General features: G+C 40.8%; 1 protein-coding gene and 1 long non-coding RNA gene across 4 annotated transcripts in view; one reads left to right on the forward strand and one right to left on the reverse strand.

The window, feature by feature from the left end:
• TAGAP (T cell activation RhoGTPase activating protein) overlaps nt 1-17,377 on the reverse strand; it is a 108,654-nt gene that overhangs the window by 12,999 nt on the left and 78,278 nt on the right. The gene's annotated exons all lie outside the window — the stretch shown is intronic.
• Nucleotides 15,639-17,377, forward strand: part of LOC143674080 (uncharacterized) — a 66,817-nt gene continuing 65,078 nt past the window's right edge. The window contains exon 1 of the long non-coding RNA XR_013170853.1: nt 15,639-16,844. This is a non-coding gene — a long non-coding RNA (uncharacterized LOC143674080). The remainder of the gene's footprint in view (nt 16,845-17,377) is intronic.

Below are 17,377 nucleotides of genomic sequence, written 5' to 3' on the forward strand. Positions count from 1 at the left end.
TACATTGTATCTTCGCATGTGAAAAAACTTTGCATTCTCATTGTGTATCATTTTCTTTTATTTTCACCCCCATATCCCTAGCCATTCTTGATCACAAGTCTTTTACAGGTGTATTATCTGACAATCCATCATTTCACATTTCTTCTTAGTGCATGAATGGTTTGAACAAGTCTTCGAGTCAAGAAAGGTTTCTTTGCTGTTCATTTAAATCCTCTGCACTATGATTTGCTACCTGTCATGTAACTGCAGTTGCCCCGACTTGTCCCCTCTCCCTGCCCTCCTCCACTTCTGAGACTCAGGTTCTTTTTTAGTGGTTGCTTTACTTTACTTCTTCTCAGTTCCTCCAATGATAAAAACGCCTCCCACTACAAACTCAGTCATCAACTGAGGAAAGGAGGAAAATGAAGAAGTTAGTTGGACATAACAAAATTGTCATTTCCCTTTGGACGTGTAATTCTAAAACTTTTTGAATTGTTACGTGAGATTTGATTGTTGATGGGGGTTGCATGTTTTCTCATGTGAAGAATCCTGTCTAAATTTATTGTGTAATATGATAAGAAATAGCCTTATAAAAACATGTGAATTCCTGTAGCAACTATTTTGAAAAGCAGAATACGTGTTTGTTAATAATATTGTGTTTACTTTGGACATTTAAAAAGGTTATTTCCACACATTCCATGGCCATCAAACATACACTCCCCCTTTCCTCCTCTTCCCAGCAGCCCCTGGTAACCTCTAATCTACATTCTGTCTCTGCAAATTTATTTCCAGGCATCTCTTATAAGTGACACCATATAATATTTGTCCCATGCCTTGCTTATTTCACTGAACATAATGTTTTTAAGGTTTTTCTACTTGGCAACATCTCAGAATTTCATTCTTTCTTATGGCCAAATAATATTCCATCGTATGTAGGTACCACATTTTGTTCATCTATTTGTTGATGGCCACTTGGATGATGTTCTAGTTTGCTAGCTGCCAGAATGCAACACACCGGAGATGGATTGGGTTTTAATAAAAGGGGATTTATTTTGTAAGTTCTTCAGAGGAAAGGGAGCTAACTTTCAGCTGAGGTTCTTTCTTACATGGGAAGGCACAGGTTGATCTCTGCTGGCCTTCTCTCCAAGCCTCTGGGTTCCAACAACTTTCCCCGGGGTGATTCCTTTCTGCATCTCCAAAGGCCTGGACTGAGCTGTGAGTGCTGAGATGAGGAATGCTGAGCTGCTTGGGCCGAGCTACGTTGAGTCTTTCATTTAAGCACCAGTCAATTAAGTCAAACATCATTCATTGCAGCAGGCACGCCTCCTAGCCGACTGCAGATGTAATCAGCAACAGATGAGGTTCACATACCATTGGCTCATGTCCACAGCAACAGAACTGGGTGCCTTCACCTGGTCAAGTTGACAACTGAATCTAACTACCACAGATGATTTCCTCTTTCTTTAGGTATATACCTAGAAGTGGAATTGGCAGGTCATATGGCAAGTCTATGTTTAACTTTTTGAGGAATCACTATATTGCTTTCCACAGTTGCTACACTATTTTACATTCCCAACAATAATGCACTAGAGTTCCAAATTCTCCATATTGTCTTCCACGCTTGTTATTTTCCATTTTTAAAATAGTAGCTATACTTGTGGGTATGAAGTGGTATCTCACTGGGGTTTTGATTTGCATTTGAGTACCTGTCCCTTCTCTTCCTCCTCCTTCTTTTTCTTCAAAGCTGAATTATGGAACCATACATAGATATTCATTGACCTGACTGTCAAAGCCACAGAGGTCTAAGAAGAGAATTCATTTAATGTCCAGCTCCACGTTCTGGTGTTTATATTTCTGGAGCATCTTTCACCAAATTGTCTCTTTAAAGAATATGCTTGAACTCTTATAGTACGGGGTACATTTTAGCTCCCAAGGAAGCCATTCTCCAATCAGACAGAAGCCTCATGGTTACACCTCCCAAAAGCTGCCCTGTTTCAAGTCCTAATTTTATCCTGGGAGACATAGCTTTTGGGTCCCTCTATTCAACCCCTACTATCACCCCCAAACAGAAAAACAAACAAACAAAACTCTTTCAAAATAAAATGACTGCAGTGCCTTCATCATCTCAGTAGGCAACGTTTTTTTTTTTTTTTTTAACATGGGCAGGCACCGGGAATTGAACGCGGGTCTCCAGCATGGCAGGCGAGAACTCTGCTTGCTGAGTCACTGTGACCCACCTGGCAATGTTCTTTTAAACATTTATCCTAAATGCCAAATTCTATTAACACCTACATATGTGGCAAAAACTGTGCTAACTTGTTTTCAAATTCCTCATCACATTTAATCACCAAAACAACACTCTGAAGAATCTTTCTCCCTGATTTATAGATGAGATAAGTGGGGCTCGTAAACTTGCCTAAGGTCACTCAGCTGTATTTTGAACCTAGGTCTTCAGATACTGAGTCCAGTGCTCTTTCCATGATTTTTCTCAAGGATAGCCTTTCAAGTGATTCATCCCTAAATGGAAACAAGACCTCTAGACCGGGTACATCAATTTATGTCAGACAAGTGCAGGTGCATCCATGTAGGGAGCTCTTAGCTAGAAGAGTAAGATTTATCATGGCCCTGAAATTTCACAGCCTCCTTTGGTCAACTTCATTAATAGTAGTAAATGGAGTAGAATTTATACTATCTTTAAGAAATCACTATCCCCAAAAGTTCTAACAAGTAACGTCAGAAACTGTTATTAACAGTCTAACAACTTTCGCATGTCCATATTTCTTCTGTGGACTTACCAGGCTCCACCTCAATAATCAGGGAGGTGCTAAGCTTTCTAGGATCAGATGTTAGTAGGAAAAACAGCAATAGAAAAGAACAAGTTAGGGTCACCAAAATTTAAAAAGAAGGAATTTTTTTTTGTGACTCTTTAATCGACTTAACTATTGATGGGAAAACGCAAAGGGAGGTCCATCCTTCTATGCCCCTGGGAGATTTTGAAAGTCATCATCTAATTTATGAGTGAGTTTTGTTACTTCACAGTGGTCCTGGTGAAGGGCTGCAAAGACACTCTCCTGACATCACCGGGGTCTCTCTGGTGGGATGGTTGCCACTGTGAAAATAAACTGGTCTAGGGCAAGATCTGCATCACTGATTCTGAACATTTCAAAGTAATTTTGTTTGATGAGATTGCAGTTTTCTGAACAATAATAGAAACTTTTATAAATACGATGTGAAATCTGGAAGCCACCGTGCCAAAAGTAAAAATTAAACAAGATGGAAAACTGAATTCTACTCTCATCATATTCTTACCTCCTACAATTTCTTTTGAAAAGCAAATTCTTAACCTATGTGACAAGCGTTTTCCGAACATAGAAAGTAACTTACCTGGCTTTTGCTAGCAGGCAGAAATATATGACAGGGTCAGTTGGAAAGGAACACCCACAAAATGCCCATCAGTAACATTGCTTCATGATTGTGCCAGTACTTTAACTCCTGGTTACAACTGAGTTTCCCCCAAAGGATTGGCTTTGTTTTTTCCCATGATGAGTCACTAAGGACAGTAAGCTCTACTCTGGAGGAATGTAATTTCTATACTGTGTGTGTGTTTTTATGGTGTCCCTGGGAAGCACTTTTGCACCTTCACTCACCTCAAGGCTGGCTACAGATACCCCCTTCTGTAGTTCACTGCTTCAGGCCCAATTGTTCTTAACGAGACCTGAGAGATAATTTACCTCCTTGTTTTCCAGAGGGACTGTCAACTTGGAAATACCAACCTGAGAATCCATCTCTAAATTCTGAGTTCACTTTTCCGTTTCTTCATTGGACCACTTATGTCAACCATTTCCGCATATATATAATTATTTCTGCAACATGTTTATAATTTCCCTGAGGACTTCTGTATCCCCACAGTGCCTGGCTACTTAGTGACTGATTAGTAGATTGATCTTCTAGAAATTTCAAATTTATAAATTAAAAATAAATAAGGGAATGCAGACTTTTCTCTGATTATACCTCCTCTCACCCTCTTGCTTGTTATATGTTTTAATCACACGGTGTATTATAATTCCCTAAACATATGCTTTGGATTCTCCAGGCCAGGGATGAAGTTGTTCCCTTCTCTTCCTTCCCTGGAATGCTGTTCACTGTAACATCTGCCTTTCAAAATCTTCCTCCCTTTGAGTCCAGCTCAAATCCCACCTCTTCTAAGGAGCATCCCACAGACTCTTCGAGATTAAATGAAACTCCCCTCCCTGATAATGCAATAGCAGCTACACTCAGGAGACTGTGAACCTCTACCAGGCAGGGAATGATTTTCAACTTCTGTCCTTACAAGTTGGCCTTGCATAGTACTTTACCCATTGTGGGCATTTACCACACTTCAACTATTTTCCATGTTAAACATGTGTTACTAGGGCACACGGGTGGTTCAGTGGTAGAATGCTCGCCTTCCATGCGGAAGACCCAGGTTCGATTCCTGGACCATGCACGCCCCCCAGAAAAATGTGTTACTAAACGAACACAATGAAATCGCATTCTGTTTTTATTGTATTGACATTTGTTGCTTGGTCTTTTGGACTGTGACTGTTCTGTGGAGAAAGATATTTTGTCATGATGAGACAAGTGCCACTTGTACCAAATTTGATTGACGTTGAAGAGGCCCTCTTTTCCCTGCAAAGTTTGCACTCATAATCCACAGGTTTATAAGATGATAGTGGTGTTTTAGATTAGGACCATGGGCTTTCCAGTTTTGCAATAAGTAAGGAAGCCTCTCCTGAGATGGGCTTGAGGAACCAGGGCTCAGCCTCAGTGGTCCTGGGAGGTGATTTATGTCACCAGGTTGGAGGGCACAACCACAGTCGTCTTGCCTCTCCACCTCCAGCTCCTCCTGGGGGTTAAGCATCACCTCCTGTCAGAAGGACAGTCCCCAGTTGGCTTCCATCTTGGATTCCCAAGATCATCTGTCCTAGGAGGATCAGTGCACGACTGAAGAGAGCCACATTCCTTAGAGACCTGTGTGGAGGCTGAGGAGGCCCTAAAAATCAGGACTGAGAAGACAGGATTCTGAGAGAGGCCTGGAGTCGATGGCACCAAGGCTCAGGGTGAGGTCTCTCTCAGCTGTCAACTCACTGTCTGTCCTGAAATGTCTTCCAACCAGACTTTGCTTCAGTTTTCATCTTTAACTGAGGGTATTAGATGGTGTAATCTGCAAAATGCCCAGCCCTACTAAATGTATTTTATATGATGAAACTATCTCATCGTAGAGAATTGAGAATAAAACTCCTGTGTGGTTCTTCTTCCAGAACCTTCTAGGATAGTCTGTGGGCATGAGGCATGGGACTAGCAAGGGGTCTCCACCTCTCCCTCAGTACTGGGGTCCACACAGGGCCAGCAGCAGGGAGGCAGGAGGTGCAGTCTGTGCTAGAGTAAATAGTCCTTTAAGATCTTTTTTTTTTCTTTCCTGGCAGGAAAAGGACTGTCCTCCGATCACATTTTAACCCACATTATTGAATGAACTCCTACAAGGTTTGTCAGGACTAGTGTCCCTAAAATAATGCAGAGAGTCCTTATGTCCTGCAGAATTATTTCTTGCACCAAGAAATGGATGCAGTTTTGTGTTGGATGCAAATATTAAAAAAATTGCCTTTCAGATCTTTGTGATAAATTATCTTTATGCCAGCATACAAAATAGGCAACATAAAATAATATTTAAAGAATTCTGTGTTTTCAGAAAGCTGGCTTGAAAAATAAGAAAGGCTAGAACAAAATGTTACTTTGTAAACTGCCTTCCTCACTTACTGAGATCAAGATGAAGAATAAAAATAAAACATCCTGAGACTGATTATAATCTGTAAATTGCTGACAAACGCAAATTTGCACCGTACCCCAAGCACTGTTCCAACTTAGTAGCACATATCGAAAATCCCTTCTTTCTGAGGATGTTTTGGCCCGAAAATTTGCACAAAAGAAGCTTTAGGTCAAAATGGATATGTCAGCAACCCTGACCATGAGTTAACTACAACATAATTTGGAAGATTGTTTTTTGAAGGAAAACAGAGATAACTATGAAAACCCAAGCTCTTTGTTACTATTCTACAAAATTCATCAGCCACTTTTGTAAATATCAGAAAAAAAGCAGAAATTATAGAAAAGCTTTGTGAGCCTCCATCCTTTTGAAAAAATGCCTCTTAAAAATATATTCATGCCAGTTTCATTTGTTATATGAAAAAAAAAAAGCTATCCAGGGCTTTTACCTCCCAGTTTAAAATTTAAAAAGGAAAACACTTGTTAATTTGAATGTGTGTGGTCCTTTTCTCAGATTCTGAGCCTTATTTGGCATCTCCTAAGATGATCTCTTAGCAATGGCTTCAAATGGTGGTTCACGCTCCTGGGGTGGTGGCGCCATGGCTAGCACCCACCCTCCTGCCCCAGGGGGAGGGGGAAATGGGAGTCTACATCCAGACTCCAATCTGTCCTGTACAAGCTTTGTCAGTGATTCGGGTAATGTACTCATTAAGTGGCTCTATCTCCTCATCTTCATGTTTCAGCTCAGGTTCAGCCACCAACAATCGCTTAACTTTCCAACAGTCCCTACCAACAGTCCTTTAACCCTGACTGGCTGAAACTTTTCAGCACATTTGTGTTTGGTAATGGCAGCCACTCTGATGTGCTATGCAGATTGGTTCTGTTTAGACTGTAGGACCATTCCCTGTTATTCTGCAAAACCATCGTGATTCATTTCAAGGGTGATTTGACCTCCCATACAGGAAACTGGTTGAGTGAAAATGAGCTGAGAGACGGAGACCAAATTCCTCCTAGGCAAGGGAAGAATATTTTGTCTCTTATACACATAAGTATTCTGCCCTCACCATCTGGAATGCCAGGGACAGCCTGTTGTTTACTTTGTAGCTCCATTATTCCTGGGCTTTTCCTACAGACAATAGTGATAATAAAAAAATATGTTTCTCCCTTTGGGTCATGAAACATTATAAGAAATACTAGAAACCATGAGACATATTTGAAGAATTCTTGTGCCTTTCCCTAATTTTACATTTATTAATTGAGAAATGAACCCAAGTGCTTTTTTTCTGTATATTAGTCAGTGTTCTCCAGAGAAACAGAACCAATAGGACACATGTCTGTGTGTATCTGTGTGTGTAAAGAGAGTTACTATTTCCTTCCTTCATTGTAGATGCAATTAGTCACAGATGCAATTAATTGACTATAGATGTAAATCCATCTCAGAATACCCTCATAGTAACAATCAGGCCAGTGCAACTGGACATTATAACCTATCTAAGTTGACACATGAACTTAATCATCACACTCTGACATATATCCTTTATGAAATCTTCAGTAAATCACAGAAGGCAATCACTTTTCAATTTTGCCGTGTGGTGTTGCTCAAACTTTGAGCATATATCAGAATCACCTGGAGAGCTTGTTAAACCACAGATTACTGGGCTCCATCCCAGAGTTTCTGATTCAGTAGGTCTTAGGAAAGGCCCAATAATTTAATTTTCATTCTAACAAGCTCCTAGATAATGCTGCTGCTGCTGGTTCAGGGACCACATTTTGAGAACCATCAAAACGTACAAAGTGCAAGCATTTTGCTCCTGTGTCCTGAGTGTCAGAGTAGTTTGAGGTTTTTGACAAACTACTGATCTTTTTATGATCACTAGGTTTGTGCACAATTCCAGTACCTTTCTGCCCTTCACAGAGAGGTTTTATTCCTGAAATTAGACTGTGGACTCTTAAAATAGAGAAGGTCATTCTCACACCTATTGTAACCCTAGACAAGCCCAGGGAGCCCAGCGTGAAGTTCATTTTTAAGGATGACTAAAATGGCAGGTTCCCCAGTCAGAAGTTACACTTCTGCTTTTATTGGACATTTTGACACATTTCTGCTTCTGATTGCTGTATTTAAGGTCCATTTTCCCGGACAAAAATTGCAGGACTACTCCAAAGGAATTTTCCAACTTTTGTGTTAAGAATAGACCCAAGGACCTTTACTAGGTAGCCTAAGAGAGAAAAGGCATCTATCGCTTGGCTAATTTAACTGGCTCTAACTAAATAGAAGTTTTTGTTAATTTAATTTTCTTTTTTCAAATGAATGTGGTATTCCCCTGTTGGTGACTCATTTTCAGTGGCCCTGGGTTAAGGAAACCAAATGGACCACAGGTTAAACTAGCTTGAATTGAACATAGAATTGGCTGTCTGCCCACAGAGTGACTATTTCTCATTAAGAGAAATGAGCTCTCCACAAATGACCCTGCTGCAAATCCCTAAACACTTAAAGTCAAGCTTCCTTGATTATCATCGACCAAAACATTCCCTGTGTGTGTATTTGTGTGTGTGTGTGTTTGTGTGAAACATTATCCTTTCATCACACGTTTCCCACGTCACAAATAACCAGGTGGAGAGAATAATCATCACATTTGTCAAATCTCTCTTGCCAAATAATAAAAGGTGGTTTAAAGTTTAACACCAGTGCTTCTCAAATTTGCCTGCACATCCAAAGCTGTGAAGCTTTGAAAAAATTGCCATGCCTAGGTTGCACTCTATGTCAATTAAATTGGAATCTCTGGAGACGGGGCCTAGGTATCAGTATTTTTAAAAATTCTCCAGAGAATTACAATATACAGCCAAGTCTGGAGAACCAGTGATTGTTGAGATCTTTCTGAATAAACGGATCTGCCAATTCTATAACTGGATTCTTTTCCATGTAACAGGAAGGTGCTAGGTCTCTTAGAGACGGCAGGCGTGTTCTCATCAGGCTGGTGGCAGGCCTGTTTCCTTCTTTTTCCATAAAGCACCACTTCTCTGACTCATCCCATTTTGCTCACAAATTTGGGATGGTTTTGTATCCGCTGCAATTGTATAATTGATTAACTGTGTCCATAAAGCCTTTGTGGCAGCTCCCAGCAACAGATGGAATCTACTTCCCCATCTCTTGAAACTGGGCTGGTCTTATGACTTGCTTTGACCAACATAATGTGGCAAAAGGGATGTTGTGCAAGTTATGTAGTCTGAGGCTCCATAGGCTACCGGCTTTGCTCTCTTGGAATGCATCCCGGACATGACCACATATAGAAACCAGTCTAGCCTCCTGGAGGATAACAGCACACATAGAGGATTGCCGAGGTACCTCAGCTGACAGCCAGCACCAACTATCAGATGTGTATAAGGCCATCTTGAACTTTCCACTCAAGTGACACTCTGGTGGAATGTTGCCATATGACCGAGCCCATGTGGAAGCAGCAGAGGAATGCCCAGCCAAACCATAGAATCATGAGAAATAACGAATTGCTGTTGTTTCAAGACACTGACTCTTGGGGTATTTGTTACCAAGCAGTAGATACCTGATACAAACAGTGAGCACATAAATCATTTTCATGACTTTTCAACATGTGCCATGAGGGCATGTCAGGAGACATGCTTTCAAACTCGAGGAGCATGGATTGTGTATCTATTCCATCATCTCAGATTTCCAAATCATTAGCTGTTGACAACATGCATATCTCAATCCTGACAGTTGGGATTTAATTCTAGGCTCTTCTGGAAATATTCTTACTGTCTAGCATTCTTCTGTGTGAAGTAGGGGGACTGATTTTCCTCTAAGTTCCATGGAGCGTAGAAGCCCACTGTGTGTTGGGCTCTGACAAGGAAGGGCCCTTTTAAACCATTAGGAGTGGATCAGGGAAGGGTGGGACTTTTGATTCAATAACATCGACAAAGTCTTTCTACTGTTTCATGATTCAGCAATCTAGAATTAATTCAATGAGAAGAGTTTTCTTTGCAACTAATCACTTTTTAAACCACCTCTTCCTATTTTATATATGATAATTTATATGTATTTTATATTTAATATATATATATTTCTCCTACTGACTAGAAGTATGCCCGCATTTGTTACTCTGTGAAGGGACTGGTATCTGCTCTTAGCCTTGTGGGATGTTTTATGTTTTAACAGATAAAGACAAAGAAAAGAAGAAAGTAGCTTGTTTTGAAGCAGTAGATCCTCAAGTTTGAATCGTGGAAGGTAAAAACTGGGAAAGCTGCAGAAGGTTTGAAGGGCGCAGGAGTGGGTGCTATAAACTTAAAATATTTAAAATAAGGTTGTGGGCTTCCATGAGCAAACCCTGATATTCATTGGTAGAGGTACTGGTTTGTGCACTTCTGAGCAAATTAATTGGACAAAAACTCTACCTTCTTGAGTGTGATTGCTTAAGTTCCTATTCAGAAATAATTTGCAAAGAGGAAATTACATTTTTTTTTTGGCGGCTCTTTTCTTCCTTCTCATTTTCAAACTCTCTTACCATTATAGGCAGATAGGAGCTTTGCTTCCCTAAATGAAAGTCACTTAGTTCCTGTTTTCTCTAATTGGAGCCATTTTGAATAAAATGTCAGATTTTTAGATAGGCGTGAAAAAAAACCACACACACACAACAAAACAAAAAACCCATTTCTTAATTGAAGGGGAATTCTGCGGATAAATAGGAAACCTGAGAGCAGGAATTGAAGATGGTTGCATAAATCCAGCAACATGTATTAATTTACAAACTCAACAGTTTGCAGTTATAGAGTCTATTCAATATTTAGAACAGAGTCCACTCAATGTCTGAGGAAACTTTTTCCAAACGAGTCTAACACAGAATTTTGCCTAGCTTCCGGGGTGCAGTGTTTGAAGTCAGCCAAAGGGGAGACTTCTCACAGCCTTTCCCAAAAAGGAGTTAGAGCCCTCGGGTCAAGGAGGCCTCCCCCTCAAACCCCTCACCTTCCCCTCCACCTCCCTCCCACCCCCCACCTTCCCCATCCCTGCCTCTGCCATTCTAACCCCACCACCACTGGCTGTGAAATAAGAAAAGACAGGGCTTCAAAAAAGAACCTGAAAAGCCTACCAGGTAACAAACAGTGAAATGATGTTACTATTGCAATCCTAATATTGAAACTGTCAACAAAAAACCAGCCAGATGGAATCAAATCCTGTAGACACCTGATTCCACAGACATCATGCAATTGAGGAAACACTGCCGCTGTTGCTGCAAGAGTCCCAAAATGGGACATCATCTTCCTGCAGTGTTTTAATTTTGTAATTAGTTTGTCTTACTGTATGCTTTTGTTTTAATTTAGTCATGATGGGATTGAAGAACATTCGAGAAGGAGGAATCAAAGAGTTTGTATAATATTTCAGCAATGATCCCTGGACATAGAGATTTATAACTTTTACTCAGAGTTCATTAAATACATCAAATATCTAACTGTTTCCTGAACTGCTTTTTCTCACTAGGGAAAGGATGCCAATTCGGGGACACACCATCACACGGTAGTCCCGAATCTCTCATGTGAGGATGGAGAGACCCACTGGACATGGGTGTGATTGCCAAAGGGTCCAAAAGTGTTTTCCTTTTGGAGTCCAGGAAAGAGTCCTGCCTGGCCATTCCTAACTGGTGTGTACTGTTCTGTAACTAAACAGAGGTATGATGGTCTTCTTCTATCCCAGAAAATTTGAGGTGAGAGATACCATTGACTTAGTTTTAATTTCCTCCCTGCATTTATTACCATCACCACTTGCCTATATTAATATCTACTATGTGACACTATTTGACTCGGTGCAGAAATACAGTAGAGGACTTTACCATGACTTTCAGAAACTTAGACACTTCAACAAATGGTCTGGGGGACATCTCATGCAGCTGTTTGTTGCTCTGTCTCTCCGAGAGGGCAAGGGATGTATCTTATTAAAACTGAAGTACTCGCCACAATGCTTGGTGTTCAGTTAAGGCTTGTTGAATAGATGAATTCCTGTAGGGGCCATCTGGGAACATAAAGCATACTTGGCTAATGGTGATGACAATAATAGTCAAATGGCAGCTGATTCACTGCTTGGCCCCATCTAGTTTAGCCCAGAGGATCAGGTGGAAGGAGGAGGCAGAGTCATCTTCCTATTTCTGAGGTTTTCTGTTTCCCCTACCCAGAGATATTATATACCTACATGGTATTGAGTCTGGTTTATTTGTGGTTCACCTTGAAAGTCATGCTTCTCCATGTGACCGAAGGAGAGACGGTTATCCCAGCAGACACCAGTAGAGGAACTCCTTCGAAAACTTTAGAAAGAGCTCAGGAAATGCCTGAGTGAATGGAACAGGTGGCCACAGAACCAGGAAAACTCCTTCCCACAGTTGCTCTCTTGCCCTTTGCCATATGCATGAGGAGAAATAACTTGTCTGAAATGGGGGACCATGAAGAGGGAGATTCCCCCCTGTCATTATTAGTGAATAGCCAATCTCTCTTAAAGGAACAGGTGGTAATGTGCTCATTATTACTAGCAATTCTTGACTCATTTTTGTATAGAGTATATAAAGGCTTGTAAGTGAAATTTCCTTCACATGTTAATAAGTAAACTATTTTTTTGTTAATATGAAGAACATTATCCCCATGCAAGAATTATTTTTTCTCATCTGAACCCTACAGACCTCTGCATTCATTTGAGTTTGGATATTCAGGTGGTTGTGTCCAGTAGCTTTCAATGTACTACACAATAGACTCATCTGGGAGCTTTTACAATCCCACCATCTGGACTGGGTACCAGACCAATTTATTCAGAATTTTGGAACCAGGCATCAGTACTTTTTTTTTTAAAGTTCCTCAAAAGGTGCCAAGGTGAAGCCAATATTAAGAGCCACAGCTTAGAGTTTACTGGTCCACAAATGCATAGGTTTTGAGGAAAAAAAAATAAAACCAAAGATTTTCTGTTAATTGGAAAAAACATATATATATATTTTTAGTATTCTCATAATTAAAAGGTAACAAAGGGATTTTCACCCTTGAACTTTCCATTTAAAAAATTGTACTAAAAACAATTTTGAGAAAGCTCAGCGCAAGGTAGAATTTTCCAGAAAATTATGGGCAAGTGGAAAAAAACAAAAAAGCAGACTATCATTGAAAAAAGGTTTTTACAGGAATTTCATTTTAATCTGCTTGCAATGTCTCATTTCAAAGATGGATAAACAGTCTTTGCCAAAAAGTCCCACCTCTGGCTATTGCTAAGAAGCTCAGTATCGAGTGGTGGAAATGCCCACGACAGAGTTAACTCAGTGTGACTCAGTGTGGGTTTTAAAGCAGAAATGAACAAATTCTTAACTGTAAGAGCACAAGTAAGTAGGCTAAATGACTAGTTGAAAAAGACTGTCCTCACAGCACATCTTGCAAACACAACTTTCTCAGACTATATCAACCCTATGTTTTGGCAGTGAAAAAAAAGTACATTTTCAGTTATTTAGATGATGCCAAATTCTGCAGAGTCCTGAATTACTCTGAGAAGAGTAGAAAACAGTGGCATTTGATATATCAGTTATGGATTCTGCCAGAATGCGCCAAGTAATTAAATTTTTGCTTAATTTTCATCTGGCACAAAACAATGACCTCACTGGTTCTTATGGAGCAGCTTCTCATTAGCTACAGGATTAAGCACAGATTCCTTGGGCTGACACTTATGGCCTTTCCAGATGTGCTTTTCCATCCTTGTATTCTGCCTTTTTTAATGCCTATGTTTCTCAATGGAGAAACCCAATGAAAAATCTAAGTCCAAGATAATTTCTCAAACTCTGGATTTTTGCTTTCCTAGAATGACCAGGTCCTTCCTATAGGCTGGGCTCTTGGCTAAGTATTTTACAGACTGTATCTTATCTGATCCCCACCTCAAACTTAAGAGGTGAGGATTGTTGCCCTTTATTCTTCCTTAATAACTCATGAAACTTTTGTAGTCTCCTCCTTAACATGTCAGGGTTCATATTCATAACAAAATAGCGCTTTTCCCTCCAAATGCATCTGGTGAAGTTTAGCTCCAGGAATATGCTTATTCCCTGGGTCACGCTTTTGACCTGAGCACAAACATGTGTAAGGAAGCAGAGGCCAAAACTCAGGCTGGGCCAACACGTAGGGGTGGAAGAGATGGGCATTCCTTGTTCAATGTTTCCACTAAGTTGGTTCCCTAAGAGCTGAGTCAGAGCTAGGACAGGGCCCTCAGTAGCGGTAGTGTAGAACAATGAGAAACGGGAGAGAGACCCCAGGCATTGTGACACAAAATCCAGTTCATCCACCCCACCCCCAACACATTTGCTGTTTTCCCTATGTGAGAGGTGCTTTTGTGCCCTGGACCTTGGCTCCTCTTGTCTGTCTACAGGCATGTCCTTTCCTCCTGTTTCAAAGTTCCAGTCCTGCCTCACCATACACAACCCAGTTCAGATGGTACCCAGCCCCCATCCTGAATTTGCTCCTTTTTCTCTCGATCTTCTCTTGAGATCCATCCATTTTGGCTCCATGTTTACTTTTTCACATACATGTTCATTCTCCTACCAGATGGTATCCTCTTGAAGGCAGAATCAAGCTTGGATTGATCTTTACATCTCTCATAATGCTTTAGACAGAGTTGGTGCTCTGACAATGTTTGCACAGTACCCTGTGAGGGAATTGGTGCATTGACAAGTCAGTGTTTACTGCTCCTGAGGTCATTCAACAACTCAGAGGAAGGGTTGGCCTAAGTGGGTGCCATTCCCCTCCACGGTTGGGTCCCAAACCAGCTCTGGCCCACCTCTGATGGCTTCTTTGTCAGTTCAGGACTTTGGGGTCTTCCCATGCAAATTTCTCAGCAGCACTGGCCGAGGACCTTCTTCCCTTTTGCTCTCCACCATCCTCATTAGAACAGTTCATGCATTATTGTAATTATCTCTGGACAGGCCTATCTTTATCAAACTTGCAGCTCAGTAAGGTCAGAGCCCAAGCCTTATCTGCCTTTAAATTTCCTTAACCCATTACTTATGACCTATATTAGATGTTCAGTGAATATCATTTAAAGCCCTTAAAGGTTTGGGCTCCATCTAACTTTTAGGCTCTTTTTGTCTTGTTTATGTGCGCTCCCCTCTCTTGCTATCAAATCTCCCCATACAATCCAGGGATAGCCAACTGCTTGTACTTCTCAGGCCCTCCAACTTCTCCTGCAAGCCCTTGCATTTACAATTTCCTTTGCCTGGAATAAACTTCCATGTTATTGGTATGAAAAACTCAACTTCTGTCGAGCACTGGTCTATGGCAGGCTCCATGCTTGGAGCTTTCCATGGCACAATCTTTTTTAATCCTCATGGCGACTTGGCATCTGGGAGTTCCTTATTGTTTTAGTCTGTAAGCTGCCAGAATGAAATATATCAGAATTGGACCAGATTTTATAAAAGAAATTTAATAAGTTACAAGTTTACAGTTCTAAGCCTATGAAAATGTCCAAACTAAGACATTCAGGAAAAGATTTCTCATCAAGAAAGGTTGATGGATAAGCCAAGCCCTTGATTTTGAGGCTTGCTCTTGTAAAGCTTATCTAGGTAGCAGAGAAGCCTAACCTACCTATAGGTATGCCTAAGAGTCACCTCGAGAGGACCTCTTTTGTTGCCCAGATGTGGCCTTTCTTTCTCTAAGCCCAACTATGCAAGTGAGACCATTGTCTTCCCCTCTATGTGGGACATGACATCCAGGGATGAAAGTCTTCCTGGCAGCATGGGAGATGGCACCCAAGGATGAGCCTGGCCCTGGCACCATGGGATCAACAATGCCATAATGACCAAAAGGGGAAAAAGAGGTGTAACAAATAAGGTATCAGTGGCTGAGAGAGTTCAAATAGAGTCAAGAGGCAACACTTGAAGTCACTCTTATGCATGCTTAGTTAAACACTGCTACCTCCCATAACTTGCCAAACCCCAATCAAAACCATTCCTCCCACTCCTACAGAATACCTAGGGCATTATATAAGATCCTACAAATGTTCCATGCACTTAATTTTCCAAACCTACAACCTCCAGATGGGTCCTTGGACCAGATAAGTTCTGAAATGCAGAGGGCCAGCCCTTCCAGAACATCAACTATTCCATCCCCCATCCCATATAAATCGACAGCCCCTTCCAACATGAAAAATTTAGAATGGCCATAGCCTAATACCCCTAAAGAATGGGAGAAAGATCAAAGGCGATGGTGGAGTTATACAGAGAAGATAGGATTTAACAAATGAGTATGACTGTTGAATCACTATACTGATATTTCTTTTAGTCTTCAGTACCTTAGAGCAGCTAGAAGTAAAAACCTAAAATTGTGGAATTGTAACCCATACCAAACTCTGAAATCTCTACAAATAATTGTTGCCATGTTCTTTGAAATTTATTGCTTTTCTGTATATGTTATTTAAAGAGAAGGAGGAGCATAACAGAGAAGATAGGATTTAACAGATGAGTACAACTGCTGAATCATTATATTTATATTTCCGTTGGTCTCCAATGTCTTGGAGCAACTAGAAGAAAAACCAAAAAATCATGGAATTATAACTCATACCAAGCTTTAAAATCTGTTCTATAACTACTTGTTAAAATGTACTTTGAAATTTATTGCTTTTTTTGTGTATAGGTTATATTTCACAATAAAAAAAAGTAAAAGAAAAAAAAAAAAGAAAGGCTGATGGGTCTGAAATAGCTGCTAGCTGGGAAGGCACATGGCTAGCATCTGCTGGTCCCTTGCTCCTGAGCTCCATTGCTTTCAGCCTCTGTTCCTGTGGGGGTTCCTCATTTTCCTTTTCTGGGGCTTTTTTTCTAGACTATTGCTGCTTAACGTTTCATGTCGACAGCAGCTGGGCTCCAAGCATCTCCAAACATTCGTATCTCTGTTCTCCAAGTGTCAGCATCTGTTGTCAGCTCTGCTCTGAAGTTTCTGTTGGTTCTGTTGTTTCTGATTATCCAAAATGTTTCCTCTTTTAAAGGATTCCAGTAAACTAATCAAGACCCAGCTGGAATGGGTAGAGGCAGATCTCCATCTAATCACCACACCACAATTAGGTGAGTCACATCTCCATGAAGATAATCTAACAAAAAGTTTCTGCCTTACAATATTGAATCAGGATTAAAAGAAACAATTGTCCCCCCAAGATTGAATCGAGATTAAAACATGGCTTTTCTGGGGGTACATAATACTTTCAAATAGGCACACTTATCATCAACAGAAGTGTGGCATAGGCTGGCCTGCCTGCATTGCCAGGACTGAAGGGCAGCTACATGATTGCTCGATACCCCAGTGACTGCAGTGGGAACTGGTTACCGTATGTGGCCATCCCTGGGTGACATGTCCTGGCCCAGCATGAATGGAGATGCCAGGAGAAGTCTTGGTCATCTAATGCTAGAGGGGTGGGACTTCCCACATTAGTAAGAGAAACTAGTTTTTGTAACTAGGAGTGAGCCATTCAGGAAAAAGAAAATCCGTTTTTGACGCTCAGTTTGAAAGACTCTGACCTCACACAGACTCGGGCATATGTGTCAGCACAGAAGTGGATGATTTATTGTAGGTCAAGTGCTACAGCAGCGGCTGGCACTTA

This window comes from Tamandua tetradactyla, chromosome 2 (genome assembly GCF_023851605.1).
Source record: "Tamandua tetradactyla isolate mTamTet1 chromosome 2, mTamTet1.pri, whole genome shotgun sequence".
In the NCBI taxonomy this organism is placed as follows: domain Eukaryota; kingdom Metazoa; phylum Chordata; class Mammalia; order Pilosa; family Myrmecophagidae; genus Tamandua; species Tamandua tetradactyla.